Source organism: Equus przewalskii, chromosome 25, assembly GCF_037783145.1.
Source record: "Equus przewalskii isolate Varuska chromosome 25, EquPr2, whole genome shotgun sequence".
NCBI lineage: Eukaryota > Metazoa > Chordata > Mammalia > Perissodactyla > Equidae > Equus > Equus przewalskii.
Genome location: NC_091855.1, coordinates 29,169,400 through 29,184,836, shown reverse-complemented (window position 1 = coordinate 29,184,836; position 15,437 = coordinate 29,169,400). Strand labels below are relative to the sequence as shown.

The 15,437-nt window shown below is 39.6% G+C and overlaps 1 long non-coding RNA gene across 2 annotated transcripts in view; it reads left to right on the top strand.

Annotated features, from left to right (window-relative positions):
* The first annotated feature begins 4,440 nt into the window (after positions 1-4,440).
* The window catches only part of LOC139079419 (uncharacterized), a 48,929-nt gene continuing 37,932 nt past the window's right edge, over positions 4,441-15,437 (top strand). For both annotated transcript variants that reach the window (XR_011533057.1, XR_011533056.1), the window contains exon 1: positions 4,441-4,581. This is a non-coding gene — a long non-coding RNA (uncharacterized lncRNA). The remainder of the gene's footprint in view (positions 4,582-15,437) is intronic.

The following is a 15,437-nucleotide window of genomic DNA, read 5'->3' as shown; positions in this document are numbered from 1 at the left end:
CTGCAATGTGAAAAGTCCCTGGCATGCCTTATCTCGTTGACTCCTCCCCTCAAGCCTCTGTAATAAGTATTATTTCTATACTCATTTTAACAGTGGGGAAAAGGAGAGCTAGGAGGGTTAAAAGACCAAGTTTAAATTAACACAGCTAGGGCACTAGGGAGGTAGGGTCTCTGATCCAGATTTGGAACTCTTGTGCAGTGCACAAATTACACACATGTACGTGGAAGCCATGGTCTGACTCTATGGTCACAGCCTTAACCTCTACAATCAAACTACCTTTCCAAGAATGCTCACAGCTACATTGATCCAAGAGTTCATCTGTATGGCTCTGGTTAGATACCACTTCCAGTAGAATTGAAGTCAGTATAACAGGAGGTACTGGGAGGAGCAGAGGACTAGGAAATGGGACACCAGTGTGTTATCTCTCAGGCACATGGGAGGACTAGGTTTGCTGGGCCCTTTGTGGTTGGTAGAGCTCTGTGCCTAGTTCTGTCCCATGAATTGAGAGTGAACGTGATGCACTTCTCCTCTCGACTAGAACATTTTATTGCTACATGAGATCCTGCTCTGTCGTGCTACAGCAAACTGCAATTTTCCAGATTGTGGCTGTTCTGCCTGTCTTGGTCCCAATATGAAAATGACAATGATGTTGGACAGAGCCCCAGTCAACCCACACGTGGAAGAAATAAACCTTATTCATTCAAGCCACTGGGATTTGAAAATTTTTTTTTTGTGGTGAGGAAGATTGTCACTGAGCTAACATCCCTGCCAATTTTCCTCCATTTTGTATGTGGGATGCCACCACAGCATGGCTTCGTGAATGGTATGTAGGTCCACACCCAGGATCTGAACCCATGTACTCTGGCCCACTGAAGTGGAGCGCACGAACTTAAGCATGAACTTAACCACTATGCCATCAGACCTGCCCCTGAAATTGTTTTATCACAGCATTACCTAGCCTATCCCAATGGAAGAAACCAGCCTTCTATCCCACAATCTACTACTAAAATTATGATAAACATTTAAGCCTCTAGTTTCTTGTCTATAAAATGAATGCATTAAGACCTTCTTATCATATAGGTTCGTCACTAAGACCAAATGAGTGAAGAACTACTCAGATAGAAGATATTACTACATGAGGTACTTTAGTTCCTTTGTAGTTTCTGGAATTGCATTGTACATTGATCAAAGTTAATGAAAATTCAAAACAGTTTTGCATTTCTGTAAAGATTGTAGATGTGTTTAAGGCCTACAAATACTTTTTATGCGTTTTATCATTGAACACAATGACATGGTACTTTCCTTTCATAAAATGACACTCTCTTGAGACGTTGTAAATCAGATGACTGGAGCTAGTATCTGGATAAAATGCTCAGAAAGTAGTGGGCTATTGTGAACCATGGGTGGCTTCGTAAACACTTGACTACTGTTTGAAATAAAAGCTTAATACCATTCAAATCATAGTTAAAATCATTATGCTCTGGAGATACACACCACATTTGAAAAAGATAAAAAATTTGAAAATTCTATTCAGAAGATTAATGTAATCAGTTATTTCAAGGTACAATTTTCATCTTAACTGAATTGGTAGGCACGTTAAGAAGTCGTCTCGTTTAGAACTGGGAAACAATTGAGCTTTTCTTTTAAAAATTCTTTCCAAGATGGTTTTTTCCATTCTGTGATATTGCTGATGATGAAAGAAATTGAAACTTACTTTTAAAAGAAAATATAGTTAAATTCAATTCAACAAATACCTTTAAAAAATGCCTACTGTGGACTATATCCTTTGCCAGGCACCAAGGATTCAAAAAAAAAAAAAAAATAGAGAAGATTTTTGCCTTCAGAGATATTATAGCTTATAAGAGAAATTGGACATTAAGCATTTCATTAAAGGTGTAACAAATGTGGAAAGGACTATATTTTGTGTGTTATAAGGTTTTGAGTTTCCCCCGCAAGTGGCTATAGGAAAGTCTCTATGCAGATGAGGTTACTGATCCTTTTTTCCCAGCTTTATTGAGATATAATTGACATATAAGATGGTGTAAGTTTAAGGTTGACCACAAGGTGATTTTATGATTACCATAACAAGGTTAGTTAATATACCCATCACCTCTCATCGTTAGAATTTTTTTGTGTGTGTGGTAAGGTGAGATCTTTTCAAATCTACTCTCTTAGCAACTTGCAAATATACAATACAGTATTGTTAACTGTAGTTACCATGCAGTACATTACATTCCCAGAATGTACTCGTCTTATAACTGGACATTTCTACCTTTTGACCACTTTCATCCATTTACCCCACTCCCTGCTTCCTGCTCCTGACAACCACCAGTCTGATCTCTGTTTCTGTGAGTTTGGTTTTTTTGATTTCACATATAAGTGAGATCACACAGTATTTGTCTTTCTCTGACTTATTTCACTTAGCATAGTGTCCTCAGGGTTCATCAATGTTGTCACAAATGGCAGGGTTTCCTTCTTCTTTTTTTTTGAGGAAGATTAGCCCTGAGCTAACATCTGCCGCCAATCCTCCTCTTTTTGCTGAGGAAGACTGGCCCTGAGCTAACGTCCTTGCTCGTCTTCCTCCATTTTATGTGGGACGCCTGCCACAGCATAGCTTGACAAGTGGTGCACAGTTCTGCACCTGGGATGCGAACCAGTGAACGACCGCCAGACTGCCAAAGCGGAGCCTGTGAACTTAACTGCTGTGCCACTTGGCCAGCCCCAGGATTTCCTTCTTTTTATGTCTCAACAATATTCAACTGCACTTTTATATGACGATTTCCTTATCCATTCATCCACCAGTAGACACTTCGGCAGTTTCCACATCTCGGCTATTGCGAATAGTGCTGCTGTGAACATAGGGATGCAGATATCTCTTTGAGATACTGATTTCATTTCCTTGGGAAATTTCCTTGGGGTTGCTGGATCATCAGGCAGTTTTATTTTCAATTTTTTGAGGAACGTCCGTACTGTTTTCCATAGTGGCTGCCCAATTTACAGAGAATATTGGTCTTGAATCTCACATTTCAAAACAAATGGTCTATTCCCCCTGCTCACTTGTTATCTAAGGCTTATGGATGATTCTTTAAGTGACAATTGAAATATATATCCTTGAACTGCATGTTACAAAACACTCTAACGTTAGAAATTATACCTATTACAGATAATCGAGATCATTGGACATACTTAAACTTCTACATATTCTTAATTGTCTCCTTTCATGGAATTAAATAAATAGAAAATGATACATATAGACTTTGTTAGCTTAGGCCCCGATTCACTTATTTGTGCTTCAATGTAATGGCATTGGCTATTATCAACAACTGATCCCAGAAACAGCCAAATGAAGCTCTCTCGTATTTCCTATAAAACTATTTTGCTAATGGTGCCTTCTGTATATGATTTTATCTAGTGAAATCCTTTCCAACAATGTTTTTAAATCAGGGTATATATTCCTGGCAAGTTGGAATCAGTAGTTGGTGGGATTTTTACATGTATATTTGGAAAATACATTAATTTGTTTATACTTTGTGATCAAGATGCATACCTCAGATGGAGCTTCTGTTTTAGAAGCTGACAGTAGAATATATTTCTTCTAAATAAATACCATATTAATTTCTATGGGATAAAAATTGTATAATTCCTTATATTTCCTTTTTTCTTCCAGCTGCCAGGAAGCTCCAATTCAAAAGTCATTTGGATGATATTACTTCTGTCATCCTCAGTGGTTGAAATATTTGCATCACTCTTTAATTTATGGCTTTAATTTCCTGTTCTTATTCTAATGAGAATTGTCTTATTGAATACGCCTATAATTGCATATCATCTCTAAACTATTTTGTAGTGAGAAGAGTTAAAAGGAAATAAATGAAATAAAGGCACAATGTCCCAGGCACTTCATTTTGCCAGTCAGTAGTTTTTATGTTGGTTATTAACATCTGCATGAGCTTTGGAACTATTTTAACCCACTGTGTGGTTTAACGTTCTTATACCTCAAGGCATCTTAACATCTAGTAAACTTTTGATGTCCAATCACTTTGTGAAATAAATAAGGAAAGTCATAGGTGAGCAGCTTAGACGATGGTAAGCCTGAGACAAAATTAGTTCCTAACATCATACTTTCTCTTTCAATAAGAGAAAGAAAAAGCGCCATAGATTTATTAGTAATTGATTTAAAATGACCCCGGGTCATTTCTGTTGAAGAGGTACATTTCACAAGCAGAAAAGATGAAAGAAATCCTCTCAGGTTTAGATTTATAACCCAGCTTTTGTAACTCAAAGAAAAAGCATCACAGACTGAGTCGCCAGCTGTTTTGTATCTCACGTGGCAATCAATAATTCAGGTAAACATTAACTCGGAGTAAATCCAGTATCTTGGTACCTTCACTTCTGCAGGTCTGATGAGGCCAATCTTTTTCTAGGGAAGACAAGGTCTGTTTTTATCAGTGCCCTTAATAAAGTAACAGCAGCCACCTGAACAGCAGGGCACACTCCCAGCGGATAGTCATCCATGCCCCCTCCTGTCCTGACCAGACCACCGGATTGACGATGCCCTTTCCCTGGAAGCTATGAGTCCCACAGGTACTTGGGGTCAATTTTCAACTCTTTTGAGTCACAAATTTTCAATCCTGGAGAATGTCTTCTACCATTTTTCTTGATTAGATGACATTAGTAAGTCAATTTATAGGGAGTTAAATGGATTGACATTTTATTTTTAAATAAGGCCTTAAAAATGAGAGTAAAATGGGGCTGGCCCCGTGGCCGAGTGGTTGGGTTCGCGCGCTCCGCTGCGGGCGGCCTAGTGTTTCGTTGGTTCGAGTCCTGGGCGCGGACATGGCACTGCTCATCGGGCCACGCTGGAGGTGGCGTCCCGCTTGCCACAGCTGGAGGGACCCACAACGAAGAATATACAACTATGTACCGGGGCTTGGGGGAGAAAGAGGAAAGAATAAAATCTTTAAAAAAAAAAAAAATGAGAGTGAAAACATGAAAGAACCCATTGGTTCCTTAAAACACACCCTAAATCTCTCTTTTGATCGTTCTAAAAACAAAATGACATCTGCAAAGGTTTTCTGTGGTTCCTGCATAAGCAGAGTCAGGTACACTGCTGCTGTTCAGTGTCTCGGACTTCAGATCTTGTAGCTTCTGCCAGTATCTACCACTCATGTGAACAGGCAGCCTCCTATGCTGCTAGTGCAAGTTTCAGTAGAGAGAATTAGCTTTTGAACTTACACAGAATTTGCCAACATGCAAATAGAAATACCAACTACAAAGGGGATTTGCTGTGTTATTTTCTCGAGATTGCTGTTTTAAGTAAACCTCTTGGCACAATTGAAACTGGAAGGTTATTATGGCTCTGATTAGTCATTTGCTGGGTGATGCAATTTCTATTTCCTCCTCCTTTTTTTTCAGAGTGTATGGATCATCCTCATTTGGCTTAAAGTAAATTCTGCTATTCAAAGAAGCAAAGGTTTTGCTAAAATCAACTTTACTTCTAGTAATACCAGTTTCCTTTCATGAGGCTCATTTTATTGAATGAAACTCAAAGCGGTTAAAAGATTATGTAAGACCCAATTCTATCTTGTCATTAAAAAGCAAAAGACCTTCTCTTTTTTTTAAAGATTTTATTTTTCCTTTTTCTCCCCAAAGCCCTCTGGTACATAGTTGTATATTTTTTTTTAGTTGTGGGTCTTTCTAGTTGTGGCATGTGGGATGCCACCTCAGCATGGCTTGATGAGCAGTGCCATGTCCGCACCCAGGATCCGAACCGGCGAAACCCTGGGCCGCCGAAGTGGAGCTCGCGAACTTAACCACTCGGCCATGCGGCCGGCCCCAAAGCAAAAGACCTTCTACTTCTATTGATACACCTACAATTTTTTCTTGGCACTTCTATTCAGCTAAGTGGTGGCGAGTTCCAGATTTCTTAAATCTACTCCCAAACAACTTTCCCACTCAGCCTGCTTTTCAATCTGGAAAACATCCTAGTGTGGATTTTAGAAGCACTGCCTGATCTTAAGCCTTAAATGTTTGGTAGCCAAGGAATGTTGTTACTATTTCTAAAGTAAATCATTGAGCCAGAGACAAAGAAGAAAACTCTGGGAGAAATGGAACAATGTAGTAATGTAGTACTTACTTCCATAGAGACTCTTAATAAATCTATGCCTCTTTTTCCCTGAAGGATATAATAAGAATATTTTTTTAACAATCGCTATCTTTATTTTTTGCATCTTTATTGAGATATAATTTACATACTATAAAATTTACACATTGTAAGAGTACAATTCAATGATTTTTAATAAATTTAGAGCGTGTGCCAGCATCACCACAATCCACCTTTAGAACATTTCCATCATCTTACAAAATTCCCCGGGGCTCATTTGTAGTCAACTCCCCCATGTAGCATAAGGTGAAGAGGAAAAAGATATTCCCAGTAAGTCAGTCAGTGCCACTTTGAGGGATGTGTGATGGGCAGAATGAATGTGCGAACAGTGAACTGAAAATGAACTTGGAGGAATTGAAGAAATTGTGTTGGAGAATTATTTCTAGTTCAAAATAAGTACCTATGCAGGGGAAGATAGGAGGAGCTGACATTTCATGGGACACACAGACGATAAAATGAGGGCAAATATTTAGAGTGCTAATGCTATACCCAGTACCGTTCTAACCACTTTAACGCAAGCTTACTTATGTAATACACACAGGAACCCTATGAGATGGTACCACGGGCATTCCCCTTTCACAGATGAGGAAACGGAGGCCCAGACAAAATAAATAAGCACATAAGGGATGGAACGTGGATTCAAATCCAGGAGGTCTAACTCAGAAATCCACACATACACTTCTCCTCCCTGTCCTCTGGGTTACAAAACCTGAGTAAATAAGAGGTAGATATTGTATAAGTTGGTGCCAAGTGATTAACAATGGTTAGGATTCTGGGATTCAAAATAAGCAGACCAGGAACGAGGCACCTCTGTGCAGTGCTAAGGCTATTTCCACTGGGCGGCACTACCAGCAACACGAGCAGAGGTGTTGGCGTAAAGTTAAAAGTTTTGGTGAAAGTGAGATGCAAGGAGTAAATGAAGAGGCACTAGGCAATCACACCGAAACAGGCTGTGTCTTGGAAGGAGTCTTCTCTGGCAGGAAGCCGGGATCTCCATTTCTGCAAACTAAGCGCTATCCACTAATGACTCTGCATCCATATTAGGTTGACATTTTTCTATTCCCCTTCCTTGATCTGCTCAATTAATATTTTCCTTTTCTTAAGCTCCCCCTCCCTACCCAGCCCACCCTATTCTCTTTTTCCAGATGTGTGACAACCACTTCTTGGTCTCTAAACAGATTTCAGGCTAATTTGTTTAATGGTTATGTGTTCTCTTTTTTGCTGATTCTGGAGGATTTTAGAAGTCTAAAGAGACTTCTATGGAAGCGGTTCCGTGGTAACTGGAGTTCCAAGTTTGTGAATATATGGCCTGGCAGCCTTGCGAACTCAAGCACTTCCTGGAGCCCAGGGCCAAATGGGAAACGCAGCTGGTGCAGATGTTCTGGACTTAGAGCTGCCTTCTTGGTTTTAAAAGCTGAGAGATTCAGATCATTTAAGGGCCTCTGCAAAGCTAAGCCAGGTGAAGCAATGGGAGCAGCACCAATAAATGCGTTTCCATATACTCACTGCCCTGGGCTGTTAGGATTATTTTGGCAATAGTTTGTGAAGTGGCAGCATATTTGATAGCTTGTAAGTAAAAAGAGAAAAAAACAGAAAGAAGATGTAGTGGTAGAGACACAACAAATGGAGGTTAAAACTATTCTGTTGGAATGATATGCAAGCTTGGAAGATCTAGTTCAGGGAAATGGATTCAGCCATTGTAAATTATCTAAAAACATCCTAACTAAGGTGTGTTTTTTGGGAACAGATGGAAAAGAATATCCATTCCAGTGGTGTTTCTTTCCAAAGAAACAAGTACCCAGTTCTTATTAACTTTTGTCAATCAAACTACAGCATTGTAAAATGTCATTGTGTTTCTGAGACCACTAAATTTCCATATAGAAAAAATTTGATTCTTCTTCATTTAATGTGCATACAATTCTCTCTTCAGCACATGGCTTAATTTTAGCTCTTATTTTCTAAGATAAAATATGTCTTTTCTGAAAAACAAAGGCCATAGAAGGAGTTTCCCAGGTTTTTGTTTTTTCTTAGCTTTTTAACCACAGTTACAAATTGTCTAACTGTTGTTTGAATAACTGCACCATATCTTGTAAGAATGCTTTCATCAATCATCGGTTTATTTGTGGTCCTGTAGAAAGCATGCTTTAAAAAAATATATATAACAGGGGCTGGCCCCGTGGCCGAGCGGTTGGGTTCGCGCGCTCCGCTGCAGGCGGCCCAGTGTTTTGTTGGTTCGAGTCCTGGGCACAGACATGGCGCTGCTCATTGAGCCACGCTGGGGCAGCGTCCCACATGCCACAACTGGAGGGACCCACAGCAAAGAATATACAACTATGTACTGGGGTGCTTTGGGGAGAAAAAAGGAAAAAATAAAATCTTAAAAAAAAAAATATATATATAACAAGAACACACAAAATAGTAAATTCAATTAATGTTTATTGAGGATCATCAGGGTGCTGGGTCATGGAGCAGTAGATCTGCCCTCTAGTTCTCCGTGTGACTGTAAGCTAGTTATATATAAGGTATACATCAGTTCTATGCAAAATTAAATTTATTTTATTAGTGTGCATCTGCATTTAGGTTGTAAGCGGCAGAAACCATCTCCAGCTCATTTAAGCAGGAAAGAAATGCATTAAAGGGTACAGATCAAAGGTAGCTCACAAACCCTTGGGGATGACCACAGACCTAGAAGTCAACGAAGCAGAAGCTACCTGGATAATCAGGCTGGGGAGCGGGCCCCTTGTAGACAGCAAGACAGCATTCTGCCATCTTTGGGCATGGACTCTACCACCTTGCTCCACTAAACCAATCAGAGCTCACTGCTAAAACCACTATCCTTGCTGCGTCTGGAAACTGAGTGTAACTTAAATTATAGGTGTCACCACTTGTCCACAAGGATGCGGAGCAGCCTCTGCCACCTACATCCCTGGTCTGGCCCAGGCATGTCTGATTGACAGGGTCAAGGTGCCATACCTATGTCTCAGCTGCAGGATGGGGGTGGGGTTGGGAGGGGAGAACAATACAAGATCTCTTTTGCTCCATCCAGAAGGTGAGAAATATCCCAAATATAAAAAGAGAGTTCCAGTACTGCACAGCCAAAAATACGCCACTAAAAGAAACATTTCAAATTCTAGAATATTCATTATAATTTGGGGGGAGATGCTCCTAAAACTGTCCTGATGATTGCCTGTTGTCTTGTTGTATTTCTTAACAGCACCTTACTTCACTCTCATTTCTGTCCTTGTTTGTAAGATAAATTATAAAGTCAACCTACTTACAATGGATGACATCATTTCACATACTAGTAGTAGATATTTGCAATTCATTACTCTATTTATATAGAATTTTGTTTATCTCAAATTAAGTTCTTCTACAGTGCATGATATTGTTCTGATAACAGTTCCATGGGATATCCAGGGCAGGCATTATCAGCTTCTTTTTACAAGTAAGCAAACTTACTGGACAAGCGTATGTCAATGCCACTCTCTGAGTGGTAGAGAGGGCACTAGACCCTGCACCTTCTAATATCTCCAACAATGTATCAAACGTGCCCCCTTCACAGTAATTAAAGTGGCATCTCGCTTTTAATTTATTAGAGTTGCTTGAAGAAGACAGAGTGAAGACGGATGAAAAAGCAGGAGGATGAGATGTCAACTGTCATATTCTGTTCTCTAAGCCAGAGATTCTTAGCTTGGGTAGTGTCCCTCTATGCTTGGGTGTGAATGGGTACTCCTTCAGTTCTCCAGGCTGGTTGGGCCCATGGCAACAGCTGCAGGTGCATAAGCTGCCCATACTTTTCCCTATTGAGCCATGTGCCCTGATTTGAAAATGCTCAGGAAGCACTGCTCTAAGCAATCTAGTACAGATCGATCCACTTGAAAGATATTTCTGACCCATTTATTCATTCAACACTTATTTATTAAGGGCTCTGATGTTCCACATGTGGTACCAGATGTGACAAACAAAAAGGTTAAAAGACTCAGCTTGTGCCCCTAAGTCATTTGTTGTCCACTGGAGGAGGCAGGCAAAGACAAGAGCAAATTCAGATCATATAAGGATGCTCACTCATAGGGGCAGGTACAGGAGCTGTAAGGGTACTTAGAAGGGGCTCTTAGACTGGTTCCATTGCAAAGGGTGTTTGGGAGTCTTCTCAGAGTAGATGATTTTTAGTTGAACCCTAAAGCAGTGGAAGGAATTTTCCAGGCAAAGGGACAAGTGAAGAGGAGACTGTATTCTCACGCAGAATGAGCAGCCATTCGCAAGCCTGAAGATCCTAGAGGCCTCCCTCCTTTTCGTGTGTGAGACACTTCAAAACAACTGAAGAGTAGGTTCAAGGTGGGTAGAGCCCAGAGACTAGGCAAAGAAGTGCTTGGTCATGCAGGGCCTTCTAGATCATAAAGGGTCTTCCATGCTAAAGCCATCATCTCTAACCCTATAATAACATAGATAAAACCTGAATTTTTCTGTTCTATTTTCAGTAACAGAGGTGATAATGGTCTACAAGTTGACTTAAGAGTTCCAATGAGGATAGAAATAATAGCTAATACCTATTGAACGTTGGCTATGTTGCAACCACTGTCCTAAGTACTTTATAGCTATCCAATAATTTAATCCTCCCAACAATGATAAGAAGTAAATATTATTATCCTCATATTGCAAACGAGAAAAGTGAGACATAGAAATTTTGCCATAAGTTTTGTGGAGCTTGAATTTGAACCCATGTACTCCACTTTCTAAATCTTTGCTCTTAGAGACAAAAACTATACCCTAGTTACAAAATTCCACTTAAGATATCTCCATTATGAGAATATGTTTTCTCTATGCATTCACGTGAATAATGTTATTTGAATTATTTGGAATTATCAGCACTAGAGAAATATCACTCATCCTTCAGAGTCATCAGGCTTAGTATTATTATATGAAAGTCATCCAAAAAGAAAGCATATGTTCTTGCCTCCTGAAAAGATTGTTTCTCCTATAGCACATGACAACTATGAGCTTTGGTTTTTCATCTAAAAACTAAAGATGATAATATCTTGTTAAATGAGATGATTTCAGGGCCAGTGACATGTACATAGCTTAGAATGTGATATGTGAAACTGAATCTAATGCGGCAAAGTAAAGCATCTGCAACAATCTCACAATGTAAGACGATGGGACGTCTATGGAGATTTATTTGTAAAATAATGAAGAATATGTTACCTTCTCAACGGGTGTATCATTTAGCCTCAAGTTTATTTATTCATTCTTTCATTGATTCTTTTTATTTAATAAACTTGCTTTGAGCTACTTTGTGTCTGTCTCCATCCTGGGTACTGGGGACACAATGGTGAACACTAAAATGTCCATCTTCTCAGAGGTCTTTCAGTCTTGTTGAAGAGTCAGACATGGACATAAACAGAAATTATAATGCCATATGCCAACCATGCCGCTAGTGCCATGTATAGGGTTTAATGGAAGCTTCAATTAAGGGGACCTAACCTAACCTAGAGATCAAGGAAAGAATTCAGTAAAGGGGATGCCTCCCGATTTTGCCAGAATAATTTTCAGCTTATTATTTTAGCTTATTATGAAAACTTTGGTTAAAGAAGGGTAGAATTGGTTACTAGAAAAGCAAGATTCAGATCCTTCCTCCCTGCGAATACATTCCATTAACCAGGCAAGTTGGTAAAGCCATCTCTATTTCTTATTTTTTTCTCCCTCTGGCCATACTTTCCAGATCCATCCCCATAACATCTAAAAGCTTGATCAAGTTCAATCCAGAATTGAAGAAGGGCCTGTACACCTTCAACAAAGTTACCCTACCTTTGATCATTCATCCCAGGGACACAGCTCTTCATTTGTTCCCAGCAGCCATCGCAAAGACATTCAGGACACTGAATGGATGTGAAAAGTGCAACACAAATTCTGTCAGCATTTCCCAAAATCATCCTTTGAAAACCAATTCTGGACATATATTGGAGTGAGATGGTTTTTTTTTTTAAAGCTAGTGTTTTCCCATCCAAACGTTCCTTCAGAGGGCTCCTAAGAGCACATGTGTTTGGTTTATTATCAAAAACGCTATTTTTGAAACACATGCAAAGAATTAGAAAAGAGATTGTAATAATATCTTCTCATCCTGAGGGTTTTTGAGGTACTAGCATTGTATAGTATTTCCAACAGCGATGTTACGGTCATAAAAGTACATGCTTACCTACAAGTGGGCCCTTTTATGTTGAGAAGAGAGATTTTGAGTAAGTTCCCATTTCACTATTCCACCCTGTAGTTCATTATTTCATAAGTTCCAGTTACTTCCTTGAACTCTTCAGGCAGTTTCTTTGTGGGTCTTCAAAAATGCCAAGGGCCTTTAGTCTCTAACTTGGTTTATGTCTGAAGTTCCAAACTGCTCTTCTCTAGCCCAAGTTTTCCCATTCTTTAAGGCCCAAGTCTCATCCTCACTCTCTCACGAACCTTGATCTGTGTCCCTTGCTTCTTGGCTTCGTGATGATTCCCCTAGTTGATGGGCTCCACTATGGGGGCAGAAAAGCCTTTGTGGTTTTATCCATCAGGGTAGGTGAAGTTGGGCTGTGGAGACCAACAGACCCCAATCCCAGAGGCCATAAACAAGAAAAGCTTGTTTTGTTGTAGCATTGTATTGCAGGTTGGCTGGGGACTCTGCTCTGCTTCACCTCATTCTGGAACTCTGGCTAACAGTGAAGCCACTAGCTGAGACCTTGCCAGTTGCCTGGGCAGAGGGAAGCAGAGCTCTGGACAGTCTTGCACTAGCACTTAAATGTTTTATTCAGGAAGGGATGTATGTCACTGTGCTTGCAACTGATTGGCTAGTGCTAGACCCATGGTCCCTTCCAACCACAAGGGAGCAAGGAAGCACAACCCTACCATGTGCCTGGAAGGTGGAGAGCCATAAATATTTGTTGAACTACACTTGTGACAACCACAGAGCCCTTCAGACTGGGGCTTGATAGGCGCCTTTGGTTTACTAAGGATATATCTGATTCTGAACAAGTGGCTTAACTGCTTAGTGTTCTGTGCCTCAGTTTCCTCTTTTGTAGAAAGGGAGAATCCTTTATTCTCCAGTGCCTTCTGGTAACCAATCATTGACTATAGAACTCATCTCACAGATTCCATTTATTGTTACCTTTTAGTCCTACATGGTAACGTGAGTGTATCTTGTTTTCCTCTTAAGAACATAAGCTTCCCCTGTTGAATTAGGCTCCTGCAACATTAAAGGAGCATTAGACAGAAATTAGTCTAGTGTCCAAGTTGTCTACAGAATGGGCAAATGAAATTTGACTCTGATTTTCATTCATTAAAGGAAGAAAGAAGAATTAGATGGGGCATGACTTGAATCCTCAGAGCTGTCAGTTAGAAACTCATCTTTATGTCTCAGAAAATGGCGTCTCACAAACATCTCATAAAATGTCCTTTACAACCCAATTTTTTGAAAGAGTATTTCACTTAGTTCGTTCTTCTCAATGAAATAGCTATGCATGAGTCAATGAATGGTATTGGGTACTATGGATTCGGTAATCATGTTCCAATTTCTGCTTGGACATTTTTAATCGACACCTTAGTTCTGCCTGTTGCTAAAGGAAAGATTTATGCACTGTTTGTTGTCAGATCAATGAGCATTACAAGCAATCAGGGTAAAGAGTTACAAAGCCCCGTGTTATTCTTCCTTGGGCATAAAACCGACAGTTGGCTTCAAGTCCAAGCAGGGTAAATTATTCATTTTAGTATTGTTGATTTAGGCCCACCTGAAGAGATGGCCTTGCTGACCTACAATAAAACAGCCATGATTAAATATTTCTTCCCTCCTGAATCTTCCTGCAGCCATTCAGGCTTTTGTGTGCCACAAGCTCAATAATTTTGTGTGCATCAAAAGAACAGACTGGGTCATAAATAGTCATCATTAATTGAAGCTGCTTTCACACTTAGTTTGCAATTTCTTGTCTCTATAATTTAGACAATGTGTGTTCTTTAACCAGATGTGAAATTCTATTGCACTTCATGGAACTATTTAATTTTGGGCTTTAATTTTAAATATATTATAATATTCTCTGCACTAACACTTATCAAGCCATCTTTGAGGGGCATATTAAAATATTCTCACCTGCAGATAACATTAGTCCCCTCCAATATTAGTATATTTTGGGTCATGTTCAATTAATCATATACCGGAGACCAAGATGATTTTGACCTGGTTATTTATTGGGGTGTTGGCCCAATTTGGACAACTAGGCAAAAGTGCTATTATGCCATTGTTCCCCCTCATAGTCAGAATTCAATTATTGATCCCAGAAGAAGGGGACCAGCACGGTGCCGTAGAAAACTAGGAATTGTGAGAAGCTGTGGGATCAGTCTTTAATTCTCAGCTTGGTTTCCTCATGGCCCCCTTATGTACACTTCATAAGGTATTCACAACTATATTTAGTTTCCCAAACCCCTCAGGCCATTACGTCTTTGCCGTGCTGTTTCTTCTGCTAGGAATGGATGTCTCCATATCTTCTTCTAACTCTGAGTCATCAAAGTTGCAAAACTCAATTCCAGCAATACCCCTTCCAAAAAGCCCTTCCCAGAACTCGTTTCTATTTCCCAGTTTCATGTGCTAATAGATAGCTCAGTAAACAGCACCTATCAACAATTGATGCATCTGTTTGCTCCATTATGATGATAGATCCTAGACAAGAAGTCCTTTGAATTATTTCATTCTTTACAGCCAGTTCCTGGTGATGGCGTGGACTTAATAAATATTTGTTGAATGAATGAATATTTGTTGAATGAATGCCTGAATATCATAGAACCATGACATTATTTAAATATTGTATGTACAGAAAATATTAATTGCTAGCACACATGGAACACTTGCGTGCTTGGCACTGTTCTATGCATTATATGAATTGTAACCCATTTAAGATGCATAAAATTCCTATGAAACAGATACAGTTATTACCCCATTTCACAGATGAGGAAAGCGAGGGACTGAAAGAAGAAGTAACTTGCCCAATGTCACACAGCCAGTAAGTGGTGGAGCCAGCATTCAAATCCAGCCTAGCTCCAGAGCCAGTAAACAAACCTCCATGCTGTTACTTCTCATAGTATAAATTTCTAGCAGTCAATGAAAAAGCAAACTGAAAACTAAATTCCTCCTTCCTGTACTTTCTTATTCCTAATGCTGTTCCTTTTAGCTTATGTAGAAAATAAAGGAGTAACATGTTTCCGTATTTATTGTAGCTTTAGTAATTTCAGCTTGTAAATTTGCTTTGAAAGCCCTACT